We start from the raw sequence: 18,020 nt of genomic DNA, 5'->3' as shown, positions 1-18,020 counted from the left end.
CCTTAATCCTCTGCATCTGATCAACAGGACCAGTTTCTACTTGTCCTCTGAAGTTCATTAGGAAAAAAGTGAGAGGTGTACTTCATTTTTCATAAAGCGCATCTGCATTTAGGCATGCCTCTGCTCCATCAAGTCAAAAGGTCAATATTTTATAAGCTAAAACTCTCAAAATCCAGATTCCAGCTTCAAGGAAAGTGAAAAAAGAAAAAAAGAGGTGAAGGGTAGAGGAGGTTACACTTTAGCTAAGCGTAAGAGGGCCATAGCCTCCAATTCACAAACATTAAAAAAAGGCAAATGAGGGAAAGATGACAAAAAAGACTAACACAACAGAAAATGTGCTGCATACCTAAAAACCCGAAATTAAAAAGATCCATGTCACTTTTGAACAAAAAACAGCACACATGATGACCAGAGTTACAGGTCAACTGGATAAAGCCCAATAATGACATCCAGGACGGTAGCGTATCACCCCTTACTGCAGAGGAATAGATTTACTTTGATCAATAAATCAATGTCCCCCCCCTGAGCTGGTGTACCAGGACAAGGACAGCAGTCAGATTAAATGGCCTTGCTGAGTTATAATCATAGCTATAACCGTAAAGTGTGTGTAGGCCTTACTGACTGTAATAAAATTGTCTCTACGGAGACAAGCTTTGACGCACTCCACAGAGACAGGAGGATAAAGGAACACTGGGAGGAAGGGGAGGAGGTCCGCATCCATGTTCCTACAAAGAACCGTCATGGACATGGCCTCCAGCGTCCTGGACCTCCCCAAATCCTCACATAAGAAATTTAAGAGAGCTGACCCTTATGTTCTTGGATTAAAAGCCCCCATTCGGCAAGAACCCTGAAGAGTAGAAACCTTAGAGCAGGGGTGTCTGGAACCTTTTTGGCCGAGAGAGCCATTAACACCACATAAAGTATTTCTAAATGTAATTTTCGCGAGAGTCATACAATATGTTTAAAACTAAAAATACATTTGAATGTGTGCATGTTATGTCATTTAACCACTTATAAAGTTCAATAAGTCTGTGGATCCTTTTTTAATAACATTGTTATTGTAGCGGACTGAGTTTTACTGGGTGGCTGTTGGGTCGCAGTTCATTGAACACATCAAGCAGAGATGCTGGTTGGCCCTCAGTTCTGTCGCTCAGCTTGTCGTTGGGTAGTTTGGACCAATGGGGTTCAGCTATGGGCAGAATAAGGGGAATAGGAGGGCTGGTGCGAGAGCGGGGGAATAAAAGGGTTGGAGGGAGCGCTCTCGGCGAGAGAGATTCAGGAGTTGCTGAACAAATTGTACAGCGTTGGATACGGCCTACAGTAACCAGAATAAAAAACCTTAAAAGAGATGAAGGCTCCGTGCCTCCCCTTTACCATCAAACACGCGGCTCCTTCTCAAAGACCAGAGCGCACATCTGCAGGGACAACAATTCGCAGGTTCCAGGCTGGTACAAACTCTGAGATATAACAGATAATAGGAAACTGATAGTGGTGCAGATTTTTTTTCTCCAAGCACCGCTACTACTGCGCGCCCCCCTGGCATCGCACCCTGCCCGAGAAGCACTGGTCTAATGAAACTTTTTTTTTTATAATTAAAGATCTGTCTGTGAGCCACATGTGACCATCAAAAGAGCCAGGTATGCCTCGCGAGGCATAGGTTCCCAACCCCTGCCTTAAAGTGTCTGTCTGCAACTCTTGTCATGGTGTTTATCACTTATAAATTCCATAAAAAGGTCCACAAGTACAGGTTGCCCATTATTCTCCATTTCAACTTCAGTTTAAATGAAAAAAATAAACTTTCTGGTTTAAATTTTCAGTAATTGGACCCTGGTGGGGCAAATCTAGAATGAATAGGTCCTATTAGTTAGGATCAATGACTGTAAAAGAGAACTGGATGGAGTGAGTGTGACATGGAAAATGGCTTACTACTGGCTTCAATGAAATGAAGTTAATTCAGTCCCCATTTTTTCACGATACTGACAATGCCATGTTGGAGCCAGATGACATTAGTAAGCTGTGACTGGTTTGAGTTGGTCTGAGTCAACGTTTCTATGCCAACTACTCTCGCCAATCAGGAGTGACCTTGTTGAAGGTCCACACCCCTATCACTTAAGGCGAGCTCTGGAGAATCTGTCAATCAAATGATTTGAACATTCAATGCGAGATCACTTACATTTTTCTTCTTTTCCTACTTGTCCTGTCTAACAGCAGAGCAAACGGATGATGGCCAAAGAAGGAATGATCTCAGGTGCAGATAGGCTTCCCATCCGGCGCTGCATCCCATTTTGTTATCGGAATGGAGATCACATACTTCTATTGAGGCATCTGATTGGTCAGTTTATAACATAATAACTTGCACCAAAAAAAAAATTAGAATTAGCCAGAGCATGCTTAAAAAGTATCAAAGCAAGAATGGGTATTCTGACAAATATGATGACTGACTAAAAGCTGTTTATTTCTCTATAGAAGTCTATGGGAATTTGGCCACCGCATACTTCCTGTTGGGAATGAGGGGAGGGCTCACTCAGTCCAGCCTTCATATACAAGCAATGGTCAGGATTTTATTCTTTCCAGTATATTAAACACACATTTCACAGCATGAGACAGAGAAGAAAACAGAGGATAGGGAGAAGATGTGAAGCAGAGTGCAGCTGCCTTCAACCTACACTGCAGCTGATCAGATATTATGACCTGCCAGAGGGGACTGTCTTCTCAAACACATGTTGTATCCGGGCCAGAAGACACGATATGGTAACCTAAGAACGACAAACCGCCGGGAACACTCTCTCTGTTCAGAACCTGCTCAACTTCTTTCAGGTAAAAGCTTCAAATAAAAATGTAACCGAGAAAAGTGTTCACTTTTTTTTTTTTTTAACATGATCCTGTGCAAATGATCACCTGAATTAACTAAAGAACTATCTATGCATAGACATTAAATAAGCTAAGGAGAAAAGTCAATCTCACTGTGACAAATGTTTCTCGTCTTTGCAATGAGGAAAATGTCAAAAACATGCATACGTCAAAAATGGTAGTTATGTCCATAAATGTAGGATCTTTCTTTAAAAAATACTTTATTCTGTGATTTTCATTGTGCTACTGTTCTCAGAGGAAAACAAAATTATTCTTCATAAAAACAGAATTAAATTTTTGGAATTTTAGTCCATCTTTCTTCTTTGGTTTATCAGATAAACTATATTTTCAGCCGGAGAAAAAAAGCCTTACATTGTTGTTGTTTTTTTTGTCATTCAGAAGTGTTCATCTGCATTGAGCATGCATTGTGTTCTTTCTTGTGTGTCCTTAAGACAGAGGCAGAGCACTTTAATTGCATTTAACAAGCTTGTCCAGAGTAATGAGAAGTAAATCCTGACCAGACAGATGAGCATAATTAAGTTTCCACACCTGTCGTCTTGGTAAACCAAAAAAAGAAAAAACGAAAAAGAAAATCTAAGTTTGGGTTGTTTCCAAGTCTTGAGTTGAGAACAGTGTTTTTGGATGAGATGTCAGAAAAAAATGCACACCCGAACAGAAAGCGAGAAACTATAACTAAAGATCCAGGTGCAGAGCATATGTCACACCCTGCAGTTTCAGACAATGTTTGAAAAAAGGAGGAGACCTGCCAGAATGCCTGCACGAATCTAAAACCCTATTAGGAGGACAATTGTGATGAATTATGAAAAGGCTCTTAAAAGAAAATATGACCTCTTAAAAAGACTATTTTTTCCCGTGACTTGCATGTGCGCGCTCCTCCAGTATCTGTTTAATAATGCATCGCTGCCCTTCTCTGCACTCTTTTGATCTGTTAATTATGACAAAGCTGCAAGGGGTCTGGTGATTAGCAGAGGCACAGTCAAGAGTGCCCTGAGTGTTACACTACAACACGTCTCAATTAGGATCAGAAAAGACGACGACAAATCGAAGGTTTGAGGATCACAAAGAAAGCCTGAAGACGGTCCGACCTTGTGGTGGGGAAGAAACTTGGAGAGGATGTCCCCCCCGCTGTTTCACAAAGTGTTCAGGTGATTTTTCAACCATGAAACCGAGTCTGAATCCTTTAATAACTGTTGTCTTTTAAGTGTTGTGAACCTATCGACTGGGGAAAACCTACAGGAGATCAAGTACTTTCTTTTTTTATCACCGCGGGTTGACTTTCTTATCATGCAGGATGTTAAACATCTCACAGGCATTCCTGCTCTCACATCCTCACTTGTATGCTTTTCTTATCGGCAGTGATGCTATCTCTTCATGTTATTCACAGACATCTGATTTGTTTGAGAAGGAAGAATAAATTGTCCTTCTTTTCTGCACCTTCACAGCAGCCAAACAAATAATCGCTATTTAAAACCGTGGGCTGATGGTTATGAACTCATACATAAAAGAAGCTATTACATTTCCATGTATCAAATGTTAGACATCTAAAACAGCACAAAGGAATTATCCTCAAATCTGAAAGAGGAAACTACCAGTAAGAACAAGTGTTAAAAGGAAATAAATATTTAGAGTAGCTAACAGGTGAGTGTGGCTTATATGACCCTAAAATCTGTATTTAAAGAAAACAATCTGAGCCCAACTATGAGCAGAAGGCAAGGTAAAGCAACACTTTTAGTTTTATATTACTAAAATGAAGATAAAAAACCTTTAACTCCAATCAGAAGTCAAAAGGCACTAAATTCGGGTTGCCAAAATACATAATTAAAATTACACACACACTGTTTAATTCAGTTTACAATTCAGTAAGATTTAATATATTTTTCAATTTTTCATTCATTCTTTTAATTAAATAAAAGTCTCAGAAACTTGAAGTTTAAATTGAAAAAGGTAAAGCTTTGACAAAACAAATTACATTTAAAACTGAAACCAAATCTTCCCACCAAATTAAAACTTGGTTAAAATACAATAGGAGACATCCATTTATCCTTTCTCTGAACCCACATAATCCCTATCGAGGTCATTGGGTTGCTGGATCCTATTCCAGCTACAGTTGGGCGAAGGCGGGGTTCAACCTGGACAGGTTGCCAGTCTGTTGCACTGCTAAATTCATTCACATTCACACCTACAGACAGTTCAGATTCACCATTTAAGCTGTGCATCATGTTTTGAACTGTGGAAGGAAACCAAAGTGAGAGAAAACCTCAGAGAACATGCAAGCTCTGCACTGAATAATCCCAGCCAGGATTTGAACCAGGGAATTCTTCTTATGAGGGCTGGAGTAGAAACCACTACACCATAGTGCAGCCCTGATCAAACACAATCACTTTACATTTCCTAAAAAGAGTAAATCCTACTGAGCAGATTGAATTTTAGGTCAGTGATTCAATTTTACTTGTCCACAAATGGTTAATTCTCCATTTTACCACCATCACAACAATACTCTGATGGCTGATCATGTCCTGACCCATGAACATGACTGGTATTAGGATTTTTATGTGTTTACGGTTTAGCCATTTTGCCTCGGAGTACGCAGGTGGTGCAGGGCCGACCTGCAATCATCACTGCACTGAGTCCTGGGATCAAAAAAGCTGCCCTGGTTTCCACATGAAAATGATCAAATCACTCTTATCCTGGCATAACAGCCACACAAAGGGAGACTGGATAATACCGCTGGCATAATAAAATCAACAAACTCCAACCTGCAGGTCATGACTCTGACAAGCTTTGTTCAGCAGGCGCAGATAAAAGCTTTATTTGAATTCATCATCTGATTTTCATTTCAGAGTTCAAAAGCTCTGCAGCCGTGTCTTTTTTTCCCCCAAAACACGCATCATAATCAGTCCTCTGAGAAGCAAACAGTCTTCTCTGCTCATTGGGGTCTAAACACGTATAAATGCATGAAATGACAGCTGGCGGTGACAGGAAAAGACTCAGACGCAGTGACACACCATGGAAATCCGTATTCACGTCAAAGACTGACGACTTTTTCCTGGTAGGCAGATTGGGTAAAGTAAGTCAAAATTCTGTTGCCTTATTTTCTCCCCCAGGGAGCACAGGTCTGTGGCTTTGTGTCGACGCTGTCAAGGAGGAACATCTGCTCCACAATGGGAGCGTGACTCTTCCCAGCCTTATCAGGCCCAGAGAGGTGACAGACAAGAGCAGATTATCCTGATATGTAGGGGCGGAAGGACAAATAAAAGATGAAGAAGAAAAAAAAGGATTACAAAAAAAAGCACAAAACTCAAACATTTTCATGCCGGGTGATGCTGATGCAAAGTTATTTAAGTCTGTGCAGCACTACATGTTTCACAAGTCTGTAAAAGCTCAAGCTTGGTCAGGAAACGATCATAAAAATTCACCACCTGCCTGGAGGTGAAGCAAAGACACGTTCAGAACTCCCAAGTTTGATCATGATGAAAGAAAATACAAGCTATCTTAGTTTAGGGTTGGCACATTGTAGAGGTTTTAATAATTTTGGACTACCTGAATAGAGATACGAACTTTAAGAAATGCCTTCTTTTAAGTGCACTTCACAACGTACGGAATTACTTCATTTTGAAAAAAGATGATCTTCACACTTCATGCTTTTTTTTTTTCAGGAAAACCTGCAGCAGAACTGGAAATCCAACAGATGGAATTAGAGTTTCAATGTGCGTATGAACTCCACGGGCTCAAATCAGGATCAGCTCAGTTAATAACATTTTTGAAAGACAGACATTTGAAAAGAAAATTCTAAAATTAAAAAGAAATTAAAACTTGAAAGTACAGATTGTAAACTTGAAGGTTAACATTGTATCAGAGCAAAAATAATTCTTGCTCTGATACATTTTTTAACATGTTTTTACTAATCCTCATTTTTTCCTGATTTTTTTTACTCTAGGTTATAACTGAACCAATCAGATGGCAGCTGGAACCTACCCTTATGGACAGATTCTCCCAAGCCTGCTTTCAGTGGAAGGAAGTGGACTTCCAACAGTGTCAGAAGTTGCCAAAGAAACATCTGGCTCAAAAGTGGAAAAAAAAGATTTCCTTTATTTTTAAACACTTGTTTTGATAAATCTTTGACGTTGTATTTGGCTTTTAAAAAATGGAAGGAAAAAAAATCACAGTGATCATGTCGTCTGAATAGAGAGGGAATTCAGACATAGCCAAAGTTTTCTGTTTTGGAACGAGCAACAAAAAAAACACAAAAGCAATGGAATATTTTTCTAAAGTATACCAAGTGGTCAGATCATTAGGCCCAGTTTTTGTAAGCAGTGAAATAAGATGGTGTAGATGTAAAGGAGCAGACTATTACCAGGAGATTAATCTTAGTGGGAGAGATGTAAGAGGCTATTTCATCATTCGGGGTTGTGAGAAAGGAAAGATGAAACTTTGATTGAGTCCTGTGGGACCTGAGCAAACAATTAGTGATAGCTGAGTGAATCTAAACAAGCTACCCAATGAGCTATGTTTATTCCTGCATGCATTTACAGCCAACATCAATCAGGTTTTAAGAGAACGAATAAAAAACTATTGGACACTTTATATTGAACAGCCTGAAATTAGCTTGCAGGCAACTGAATCTTGTAAGCACTTTTCTTGACAGAGCTCCATCAGAGAAAACAAGAACTTTGGCAAAATAGCTATCAAGAGACTATCTATGAGAACTGGACTAAGAAACCATTTTATAAGAAAAATGATTTATTTCCGGCTCCAACCAAATTAAGTTAATTTAGTCGCAATTGTTTTCGTGAAACGGGCGTTGCCATTTTGGAACCAGACAATGTGGGTAAGCAGTGATTGGTGCGAGTCAAGGCCTGTTCACACCGGGACGAATTTCGCCGGCGATTTTCGCCGACGTTTAACGCCTCGTGACTAAACAAAGGGCACCAACGAGAGTGTGCACACCGACGCGAAAAAACGCCAGGCGTTAAAGCGTCAAAAAAAAAAACGCCTCGGGTTCGTTTTTTTTTTTCGACGCGTCGCGTCGAAATCTACTCGACCAATGAGAATGGCGCTTTTGCTCACGTGTCTGGAGCTTCTGAAGTTACAGTAAAACACAACTTGGGGGCGCTCAAACACAAAACTGCCTTGCTGAGCACACATACCAGCGAAGAAGATAGACGCCAAGTAGCGTCTACACAGCCGCGAAGCAATAATGACGGACATTCTAAAACATCCCCGAACCAAGCACCAGTTGGAGCTACTGGTGCTTGAAATATTCATGTTTTCTTTGTTTGATTCTGACAAGCGTGTAAATACTTGCTCTCTTCTTCTGAGTGAAAAGCGACTTTAAGAAGCGTAAAGTTGCGCAGCGCCACCTTGTGTACAGGAGTATTTCTGTTTTACATTAAGCGCCATCTAATGTCAGGGAAGGAAATTGCATGTTCACTCCACTCATCGTCAGCGAAAATCGCCTGGGTGTGAACACAAAACACGTGGCGAAAAACGCTGGTGAATAACGCCTGGCGAATATTCGTCCCGGTGTGTACGGACCTTCAGTCTTAGTCAAAGTTTCTATGGCAACCCCTCTGGGCAATCAGGAGTGAGAGGGTGAGAAGTCCACACCCCTTCCACTTGAAAGCGGGTTTGTAAGAATCTGTTAATGAAACATTTTGAACGTTCAACGTGAGACCACCTATGGCCAAAGAAGGAGTGATCCCAGCCCCAGCTGCAGATGGGCGTCCAATCCGGCGCTGCGTCACATTTTGTTATCGGAATGGAGATCACATGCTTTTATTGAGGAATCTGATTGGTCAGTTTATAACTTGAATAACTTGCACCAAAGAAATAAATATGACAAATTTAGGATTATTAAGATCATGGTAAAAAAAAGTATTAGAGCAAGAATAGTTATTCTGACAAATAGAATGAAAAACAAAAATAATCGCTGTTTCTTTCTCTACAGAAGTCTTCAGGTTTTTGGCTTCTTCAATCAAGCGAGGCAAAGTGCATGTATCTATTTGGACATTGGACTAGGGTTGTGCCGATGGACTATATCATCGTCCATCGTGATGGGTGACTGACATCCCGATGGAGAGACCACCATCGTGATGCCACGCCCCCGCCACGTTGCGCGTCGACACCATAAGCCGCGGTTACATGTACAAAATATCTTGATGGGATCAATGGTCGGATTAGAATCCAACCGTGTACATGGGCCCAGAAAAATGTTTTCAGAATATAAAAACGTTCACTAAGGTCACACTTTCCGTCGGAATAAATCATTCGCACATGCGCAGTAGGGTTTGAAAAACGGAAGGATATAAATTCCGCCGAGCGGCTTTTTTTTTCCAACTTTTTTTTGAATGTAACAATTCAATACAAAACAATGTTAAACAGCGCAGAGCGGCTATATACATTGACATGTCAGCTCGGTAATATACGAGACGATCTTCTAAACGTGCTTTTAATAATGTTACGGTTATTATGAAACACCTGTTCGCTCATCATTTGAATTTTAATCCGTGTGGTCAGTGCTTTTTCTGAACGAAGCCAGGATTAGCAGTATGCTAACACGGGCTAACAACATTAGCTTTGGGTGGTGCTGCTTGCTGGCTGCACGTAAACATGTAAGAATAACATCAGCCTTTATTTAGTCGGGACACGACTGGAAACACAAATCCGCGTGATTGTTTGAATGTTTTCTAAGGACTGAGCGACATTTCTGCTTTGAAGCTCAAACCGCTGTGTGTGTGCTGACGATCCGAGCTGTGGTCAGACACACACTTTTAGACCCGGTTCTGAGTTCGGTTGCTTGTACCCCTAGAGCTGCGGGACGGATCGCAGTCTTAAATCTCCCACACATACCGCATACTGCATACCGCTCATGTACCCCCCCCCCCACTTCCCATAAAACACAAAGCTTTAAGTCCGCACTCCACCGGTCCACTTCACTAGTGAAGTGCGGGAGCGGACTACTTCTTTTCTATTTTGTTTGTTACTTTTTTTGTTAAAGTCACTTCCCTCAGTTTATACTGGATCATCGCGGATTAGTCATTAGTTGGGAAATAAAATGAAAAAAGCAAAAAAACGAATAGCAGTTATATAAGAACAAAAAATGTAAAAATACCCCCCCCCCGACGATGTCATCGTCCATCCCGATGGTTGACAGCAAACATCGTCAACGGCCAATTTAAGGGACATCGCCCAACCCTACATTGGACTACAGTGACCATTGTCCAAATAGATACATACAATAAGCAATTTTAGTCAACGGGAAAATGTCACATGAACAAATCATCTGTCTTCACTGAAACATGTATCCACTTCTTGGTTTACGTTCCTATTTTGAATTCATCATTTGACTTTCAATAATGTCAGTATTTTGCAGAAGCAGACCTACATGTACTGTATGTGAGAATACAATTACCTTAATTTTTATAACTTGAATACAAGGGGGAAATAAAAGGGTTTTTCAAGTTTACAGTTTAAAAAACCAACAAGAAAGTACAATCCTGCTAATCAGGAAGTAGACATAAATGGAAACCTTGCATTAAAGCCTTACATCTTACAAACTTGAAAAGTGACCATTAACATTTGTATTTAAAAAAAAGGCATAATAAAAACTAAAATAATTTATTTATTTATCTTCTAAACCCGTTCTGTCCCTTTCGGGGTCACGGGGCTGCCGGAGCCTATCCCGGCTATTTGTTTAATACAAAAAAAAAATACAACGACGAAACAGTCTAGTTTTTCAAGGCTGTACTGCAGTGGAAAAGAAAAAAAAATTATAAAAAAAATTCAGAGTGCAAAGATAAAATGAGCCTCAATGTGAACAGAAAGCAATTTATCCTGATCAGGTCTTGAATTAGGACACCTCACTGAATGTCCTGATGGTACATTTATCAGCAAAGGTTGACATGACTACGTTCATGTACATGCCATGTCATTTGTATCTCTAAGCTTTCCTGCAAAAGTAATCAACTGAGTGAAATCAAAGTAAACCAAGCTGGCAGAAAAACAAGCTGAGCAATAGCTCAAGTTGAAAAATGAAGAAATAACATCTACACCAGAAAAGGACAGACCACTTAATGAGTTATGAAAGGCTGTGCCGTTCACCAAGTGGTGCAAACACCTGAGAACAGCTGAGATTAAAAATCCTCAAAATTGGAGGATCTCATGAAATTAAAATTTAAAAAAAAGAAAACTTAAAAGAAGAAGTGAAGACCTAGGCTTACTGAAAATGAAGACTACACCTTGAGCAGATCAATTCATTGCAAATAATGAGACATTCATCCATGCATTGAGAGAATAACTACCATAACCGTATTGAACAATCAACTCAAAATCTTTGCCAAACTGATCGATATACCTTTATTAACGTTCCCCTCCAATCATCTTTTGATTTATTGCAAAAGTGGTCTTTTACTTACAATGATGCCGTTTTTAGCCCAATTAAAAAAAAACCTGTGTTGCTTTCCAGGACATAGTTTTGGCAAAGTGGCAGGAGTTCATTAGAAATTCACCTCTGAGTTGGTATGAAGCAAGCCTCCTTTTACTTCCTATCATCCCTTTGTTTACACACTCCTCCTGTAGCTTATAGCCTCTCAAAACTCCAACGGTACAGCTCTGAGCCAGATGCCAGCTCAGACAAGGAAAACAAAGACATACATGGATCTAGTCATCTGCAAATGGATGCATCAGAATTGAGCGGAGCAGGGAACTTGAGGCCTGCTGATTGTAGCACCTACATCACAATTACAATCTTTTTTTTGTGTCTGTTTCTGATTCACAACAGTTTGAAGGGAAAAAAAGCAATTTTAAGCCTAATTTTCTATCATCCCTGATAAAAATGCCACAAAACATGTTAAAACACCCAAAACACCAGTTTAATTGGAGTGGGTATTTAATAATCTGAGTCTAAGAAGACTTTCCTGATTTTCTTGAAATTCAGAGGCAGAGATATTTCTTTAAATCCATTCAACAGCCAAATTACACCCTGTCGTACTTTATATCCTGTTAAAGCAAGAAGCAGTTCAATATTACAGCTCGAAGCAACACTAGATAGTTGAATTGTGCTGTCAGACAGCTGGCATTTAGTCTGTAGCCCTGAAAGAAATCTGTTGTTTAACAAGAACTCCTCACTACCAAGTGGAATCTTTGTTTAGCAGGAGAGGCGCATATTGACAGCGTCTACCGACGCCTGAAGGACAGTTTGACAACCGTTAGCAGAAGGAGAAACAGCCCAGAGTCCTGCGTTAACTGTGTTCTCAGTCTCCTTTGAAGCTTAAACTGTCAGAACAAGAGGCCAGACCTGCAAGAAATAAAGAAAAACTGTACAATTGTCACTCTTTGTCGTTGTAACAGCGCTCCAGGTGTTCATGAATGGTTCCATTATTCTTCGCTTGGAGAGAAAAACGTCTCGGGTGGTCATGGTTAATAAACAGCTGGTGATAGCCCAGAGCAAAGCAATGCAGAGAGACTACAACTTGCAGCCTTAGCCTGAAACTTTTCATCGAGAAATAAATTGAATGTCCACGGAATAATCTACTTCTACTTAAAGGTTTGCAGCTCGCTAAAGTAGGTTTTCGCATGTTTACTTTTTTTTTGTCGAATTACATAGTTGGAGAAACTGACGTGGACGTGGTTTCCTGTCCGACCCTTAGGACCATTTGTGGGTAAATGCACGGGTCTCAAATTCTCTCACGCACGCCCACGCACCCTTCCATTAGAGAAAAGCCCTAGGGAGACCAGCAAGTTTCACATCAAGTGGTATGTCTACCAGGCAAGGCTCTCTGTGCATTCCATTAACTAAAAACAGAAGCATAATTACTTCCATGAGATCAATAAAAAAATGATACAGACACCAGAGAATGATGCAGTTCAAGGTGGGCAAAGAGGAAGTGAAGCTAAAGGAGAAAACAAAACTTCAATGAGTAAGGAGTCCTGAGTGTATTAATTACTAAACTTCAGAGACTAAGAACACAAAAGAGCAAAAATGTCTTCATCGGCAGTTTCAGAGGTTACTTCAGTCCACCCAAAACATGTGTGCAGCCTGAAAATGAGATTTCAATTGGTGAAGAAGGGGAAAAAACGATTTTCAACAAACCCGCAGATGCTAAACTTTTGACACTATTATTGAAATACGTTCCTGTCTCATAGCATGCATTATATATAGATTTTACTGGTGTTTTTCTTCCTACTCCTCTTGTAGTTTCTCTGGTAACTTAAAGGGTCTGTCACCATGACAACCCCAAGAAAGTTCAGAAAATGCTTTTAGGTCTAATTCCCAGCATTGAACAGGAGGGAACTGGTTTTAATTTTCTCTCAAAGAAATGAAGAAGTTAAAAGGCCTTTTCTCTGGAAAACATGGGTAATCACAAGGAAAGGTTTCTTATTGTGAAATGGTCTGGATATGTGATAAAGAAGGACCTGGAGTCAGATTACCTCCTTGGTTGGTCATCAGTTGAAATAGATACACAAGAGTTGTATCATAAAATGCAGCTTGTTGAGAGCTAAGCCTGAGTTATATGGACCCATACAGGTGTTGTGGGTTTTTGGGCTGTCTGAGGCCATAGAGGATCGTAGTGTATTGTGGTAAGTGTATTGTGAGGTATTTGTAAGCACTTGTGATATACAGGTAATGCTGTTGTACAGTGCCATTACGCAACACTCTGGTCATTAAGGCCATGTCAAACAGTCACATTTTGTGCCTTTTCCACATATAAAATATTGTTTTTCCGTGATACATGTGTGAGTTAGATAATTCTTAAATGTCTCTTACGTTTGTCATTCGTCAATGTGTGCAGATCTCCGTCGACGATTACTGCTGGTGAATTCGGTTTTGAACTGTTCAAAATTTTTGGTCGAGGATTAGCCAGTTTCCGCGCATTTTATGTAATTTATACGCAATTATTACATAAATCGTACACGCTGTGTGTAATTTTTGCGAGATGCATTCACAAATTTGTGACTTTCCACGATCATTCTACGTAACTCGGAGAAACTTTTCATGCATGTTCCACCAATGTCTAACTTTTATACATAGTGTTTGCTAGGAGCTGTTGATCACAGCATGTTTGTAGGAAAAACGAAATCAGGCGGGATACAACTTTAATATTTCCCGTGGGCCACCTACATGCCCCCACGGATTTAACCATGTTTTGCCCACAGACAGGCCGCTTCTATCTGTAAGGCTAGTTGTGACTGAGGCCTTAGTTTTAGAAAAACATGCTTAATCTTTTATCTACATATTATTTCACCAGGTGTAGCTTAAACCATCAAAAGTATTTTAATTTTATAACACTTAATTACAAGACCTATGTTATGTTAAGAAACTCTCTGACTAAATACATTTCAGTTCCCTGGTAAAGAATAAAAACCCTAAACCCCAGAGAAGCTAGGTCAGGATTTGGCCTTACCCCCCTATCCTGTCTGGCTTGCCGTCCCCTCACCGTGCTGCTGACGGGTGCAGGTTACAGCATCTTATCAGGAGCAGGCCATTACAACACAGGAACCTTATCAGCTTCAGCCAATTAGAGCCACGGGAGTCGCCGCAAGAAAATGTCAACAGCTCGGTGAACTTGGCATGGCTCTTATCTGGCCACGCCTCTTCATCCTGGCAGCTCTCCTCAAGAGAGTGTGAGGAACAACTGTCAGTGCAACACTGTCACAGGAAGAACCCAAGGAAAATCACCGTCTCAAAAGAGCGCGCCTGCAGAAAAAGACTCCTCTATTCCTGGCTGTCATATTTTTCAGAGTCGGTTTGTGACAGCTCGTGACTAAAATCCACAAAAGTCTTCAATTTTTCACTTTGGCTGAGAGCGGGTCTATGGTGAATACAAAAGCAAACAGACGATGTTAGAAGGCAGACATTTAGCTGCTCACACGGGATCAACTTTCAGAAAATTTGCTGTGAAAATTGGATTTTAAGAAAAATAACATCCGTCTCAGAGGTTTTTAATTTATTTAAAAAACAGATCCCAGATAGAGGGTACCAAAAATGACGCTTAGCACTTAAAAGCAGAGTTTTTAAAATAAGTTTCTTAAAAAAATTTTTTGTGTCTTTCCTAGGGTGCTTCCACCTACTTATGTAATATTGATCTGACCCTTTATATTGACTCAATGATGTTAAGGAGTGGGGGTTGTCTTTTTTGCAATTTCACCCCATGTTTACAATACTAGGTTACAGTGGTGTGCAGATTCTACCTCCATTATTGATGAATCTGAATGTCAATGAGTTTAGATTGATGTGGTGATACTGACAACATATAAGACTTTTCTTTTAGTCCACTATGTCGGTGTCATCATGAAATGAAAGCCTCCCCAGCATGATGAAAAATTCACTTTAATGTCAGATGGGCACATTTCTGTCACATGCCATCAACGACTGCATGGCTGGTCATGAAATTTAATGGAGGAACACAGCGGAAAAAGACGGTTTTAGAAACCGCAGACAGGGTTCAATCAGGCGGCTCAAGGAACTCTAAATAAATAAATGAATTATAGCTTTCCTGGCTAATTCTGTATCGCAAGAGATGAGTGCAGTTACTCCTGGTGCTTTATCTTCACTTAGTGTTGAGAAGGAACAGCTTTAAAAGCAGAAACTATCAACTTGTGACAGACAGATTCCTGGAAAATGCTTTTATTCAGCTGGTTGAGGACACCAGCGGAGCGGCAGATACACTTCCTGCAGCTCGTTAATACAAATTTCCACTGTGTACACAGGAAGAAGGTTACCTTCAGACCCCCTGATATTTAAGCTTCACCGTGATATTCTGTAATGAACCAGGGGAGGTGTTCAGGGGTGCTGCAATGCTCCATCATGTCCTCTTTACAATTCAGTCAGCCACTCTGACTTACTCTTTTGCAAATCTGCTCCAGATAGGTTTTCACCCCAAAGTTATTTCAAGATATTTTCAGATTAAAATATGTTTTTGCTTGTGATTAAAAAAAAAAAAAAAGATGTACGCCTAATCCTTCAACAAACACTAAATCCACAGGCTGAAAATCCCAAAGATATCTTACCTCTGCAATAAAAAAAAGTAAAATAAACAGAATTTTTTTCTCAAGATTGAAGCTCATTTCTCATCTGACAGTAAGCAGTTAAGCTTTGTCCAAGTGAAAGTGAATCATAGCACATGAGAAGTAAAAAGAAAACCTGAAAGGAAAAACAACACCTCAACCTGGCAAAAAAAGAACGATGTGCAATTCAATGTAATGTGGGTTAGTGGACAGACTGTGAAAAAAACACAAGAGAGATTAGGTATAATGGTGTTACAAGAAATAATTAGCTTTCCTCGCAGTAAGCTTTACAAATGTCTCACTCACTGTCCGGGTCAATGCGATAATAACAAAGTTGGGAATTTAATAACCCTAATCATCTGGTGTGCTGACTTAAGATGAAACTCATTAGCCCTCCTCAAACAGAGCCAACACCTGAGGGGGAGCCGCTGTGAGTGGGGGGAAGTGATGTGGCTGTTTAAAAAAAAAGAAGTAGAAGAAAAGTCGCTATCATCAGCATTGTGCTACAGCATTCAGTGGCTTTCCCCATGTGCACAAGCTGAACTAAAGCATCGACTGTACATGAGAATTGGACCCAGTGAGAGTGACATGTATAGAAAATGATTTCAGTTCCAACAAAATGAAGTCAATTTAGTCGCCATTTTTTCACGCCAGATTGGAGCCAGACAACGTCAGTAAAAATAGCGATTGGTCTAAAATCTGTAAAACGTTTTGGACGTTCGACGTGGGAGCCAGCAGGGACCACATAATTTTATTGAGGCATCTGATTGGTCAGTTTATATCTTGGAAAAACTTACGCTACAGAAAATAAATAATATAGGGTTAGCAAGAACATATAAAAAAATATATAAGAGCAAGAATGGTTATTCTGACAAATATAATGACTGAGTAAGAGCTGCTTATTCTTTATTAGAATTCTATGGGATTTTGGGTTCTTGGAGCCAGCAAATTCCCATCTGGAATGCCAGGGGGAAAGAGGTCACTCGGTCCAGTTCTCTATTTACAGTCAATACACTAAACCTTCTGCTCTTCCTGCTGGGATCTTCCTCCTCCAGCTGGGCTCTCCATGTTATAGCAAACCTTTTCAAAAACGTATGAAATTAAGTAGGAAAAAAATGTTGGATTGACTTGGAACAATTGGCTTCCGTCCTCCATTACAATAATTTATAAAGGTCTGAGACTCAAATTCTTCACAACAGCGCACCACCAACAAACACAAAACCTGTGACACATTGCTAACGCTCCTTTCACAGCAGAAATGACAGGCAACAAGACTGCGTGAGTGCCTCTGTACTTAACACTTTAAGTAGTTGTGTGCTATTTGCTGCAGGATTATCGGAACAATTTCTAACTACAAGCAACGGTCTGCAGTCGGGATTTGAAAAAATTGTAACAGCAAGGCCGACAGCTGGAATGTCAAAGATATGAACTCATGAGAAATTCAAGTTGGTTTTTTCTTTGTGTTTTACTTTTCATCTTTAAAAATATTTTTCTGTCGACATAGTTTGGAGTGGCTTTGTGTCTTTGTGCTGTACTGCCTGAAACTTTTATCTTTTTTTGTTTGCCTCATGTCTCAGAAGAGCAGATGCAAACATGTAGACACATCAACATTCACGATCCTTTTGTAACTACTGGTACTCATTTAAAACACTCTTTATTAAGGGCTCTATGAGTTCTGGTAACAGTACAATAAATATGAATAACACATTTACTGTTTTATTCGTGACGTTTTACTAAAAAAGTATTACAAACAATTTATTATAAATTGTGGTCAGTGACTTTCAGTAACATTTAAATGAGGTCTTCAGTGTTTTCATATAGAGCATCTGAGCTCTGGTAACCTGTACAGGTGCTACTGGTTTTCGGGTTATCTGGGCCCGTAAAGGGTCGTGGAGAAAAGTGGCTGCATCTTAAACTGTAGTCTATCTTGCAGTTACCTCTAGGCTTGAGCGGTCAACTCAAGGGCGTCATGAAAATGGAATGTATGATTGTCACATGTGGTAAATGTATTGTGAGGTATTCATAAGGTTAATGTAAATAAAACGCATGACATACAGGTGATGCTGTCATACAGTGTCTTTACATCCAACTCTGAGTTGCGCGCACTGGCTGACTGTGCACAAACCTGCACAGAGGTTTTTGCC

General features: G+C 40.0%; 1 protein-coding gene across 6 annotated transcripts in view; it reads right to left on the bottom strand.

Moving 5' to 3' along the window:
- Window positions 1-18,020, bottom strand: part of enox2 (ecto-NOX disulfide-thiol exchanger 2) — a 206,680-nt gene that overhangs the window by 82,136 nt on the left and 106,524 nt on the right. Inside the window, exon 1 of one of the 6 annotated variants that reach the window (XM_020706420.2) lies at window positions 14,274-14,295. The exons of the other annotated variants lie outside the window; for them this stretch is intronic. The gene's annotated coding sequence lies outside the window, so the exon portion shown is untranslated. Of the gene's footprint in view, window positions 1-14,273; window positions 14,296-18,020 lie in introns of those variants that run through there. 6 annotated transcript variants of the gene reach the window in all.

Source organism: Oryzias latipes, chromosome 10 (genome assembly GCF_002234675.1).
Source record: "Oryzias latipes chromosome 10, ASM223467v1".
Classification (NCBI taxonomy): domain Eukaryota; kingdom Metazoa; phylum Chordata; class Actinopteri; order Beloniformes; family Adrianichthyidae; genus Oryzias; species Oryzias latipes.
Note: the sequence above shows the minus strand (reverse complement) of the source record. Positions and strands in the feature narration are given on the sequence as shown.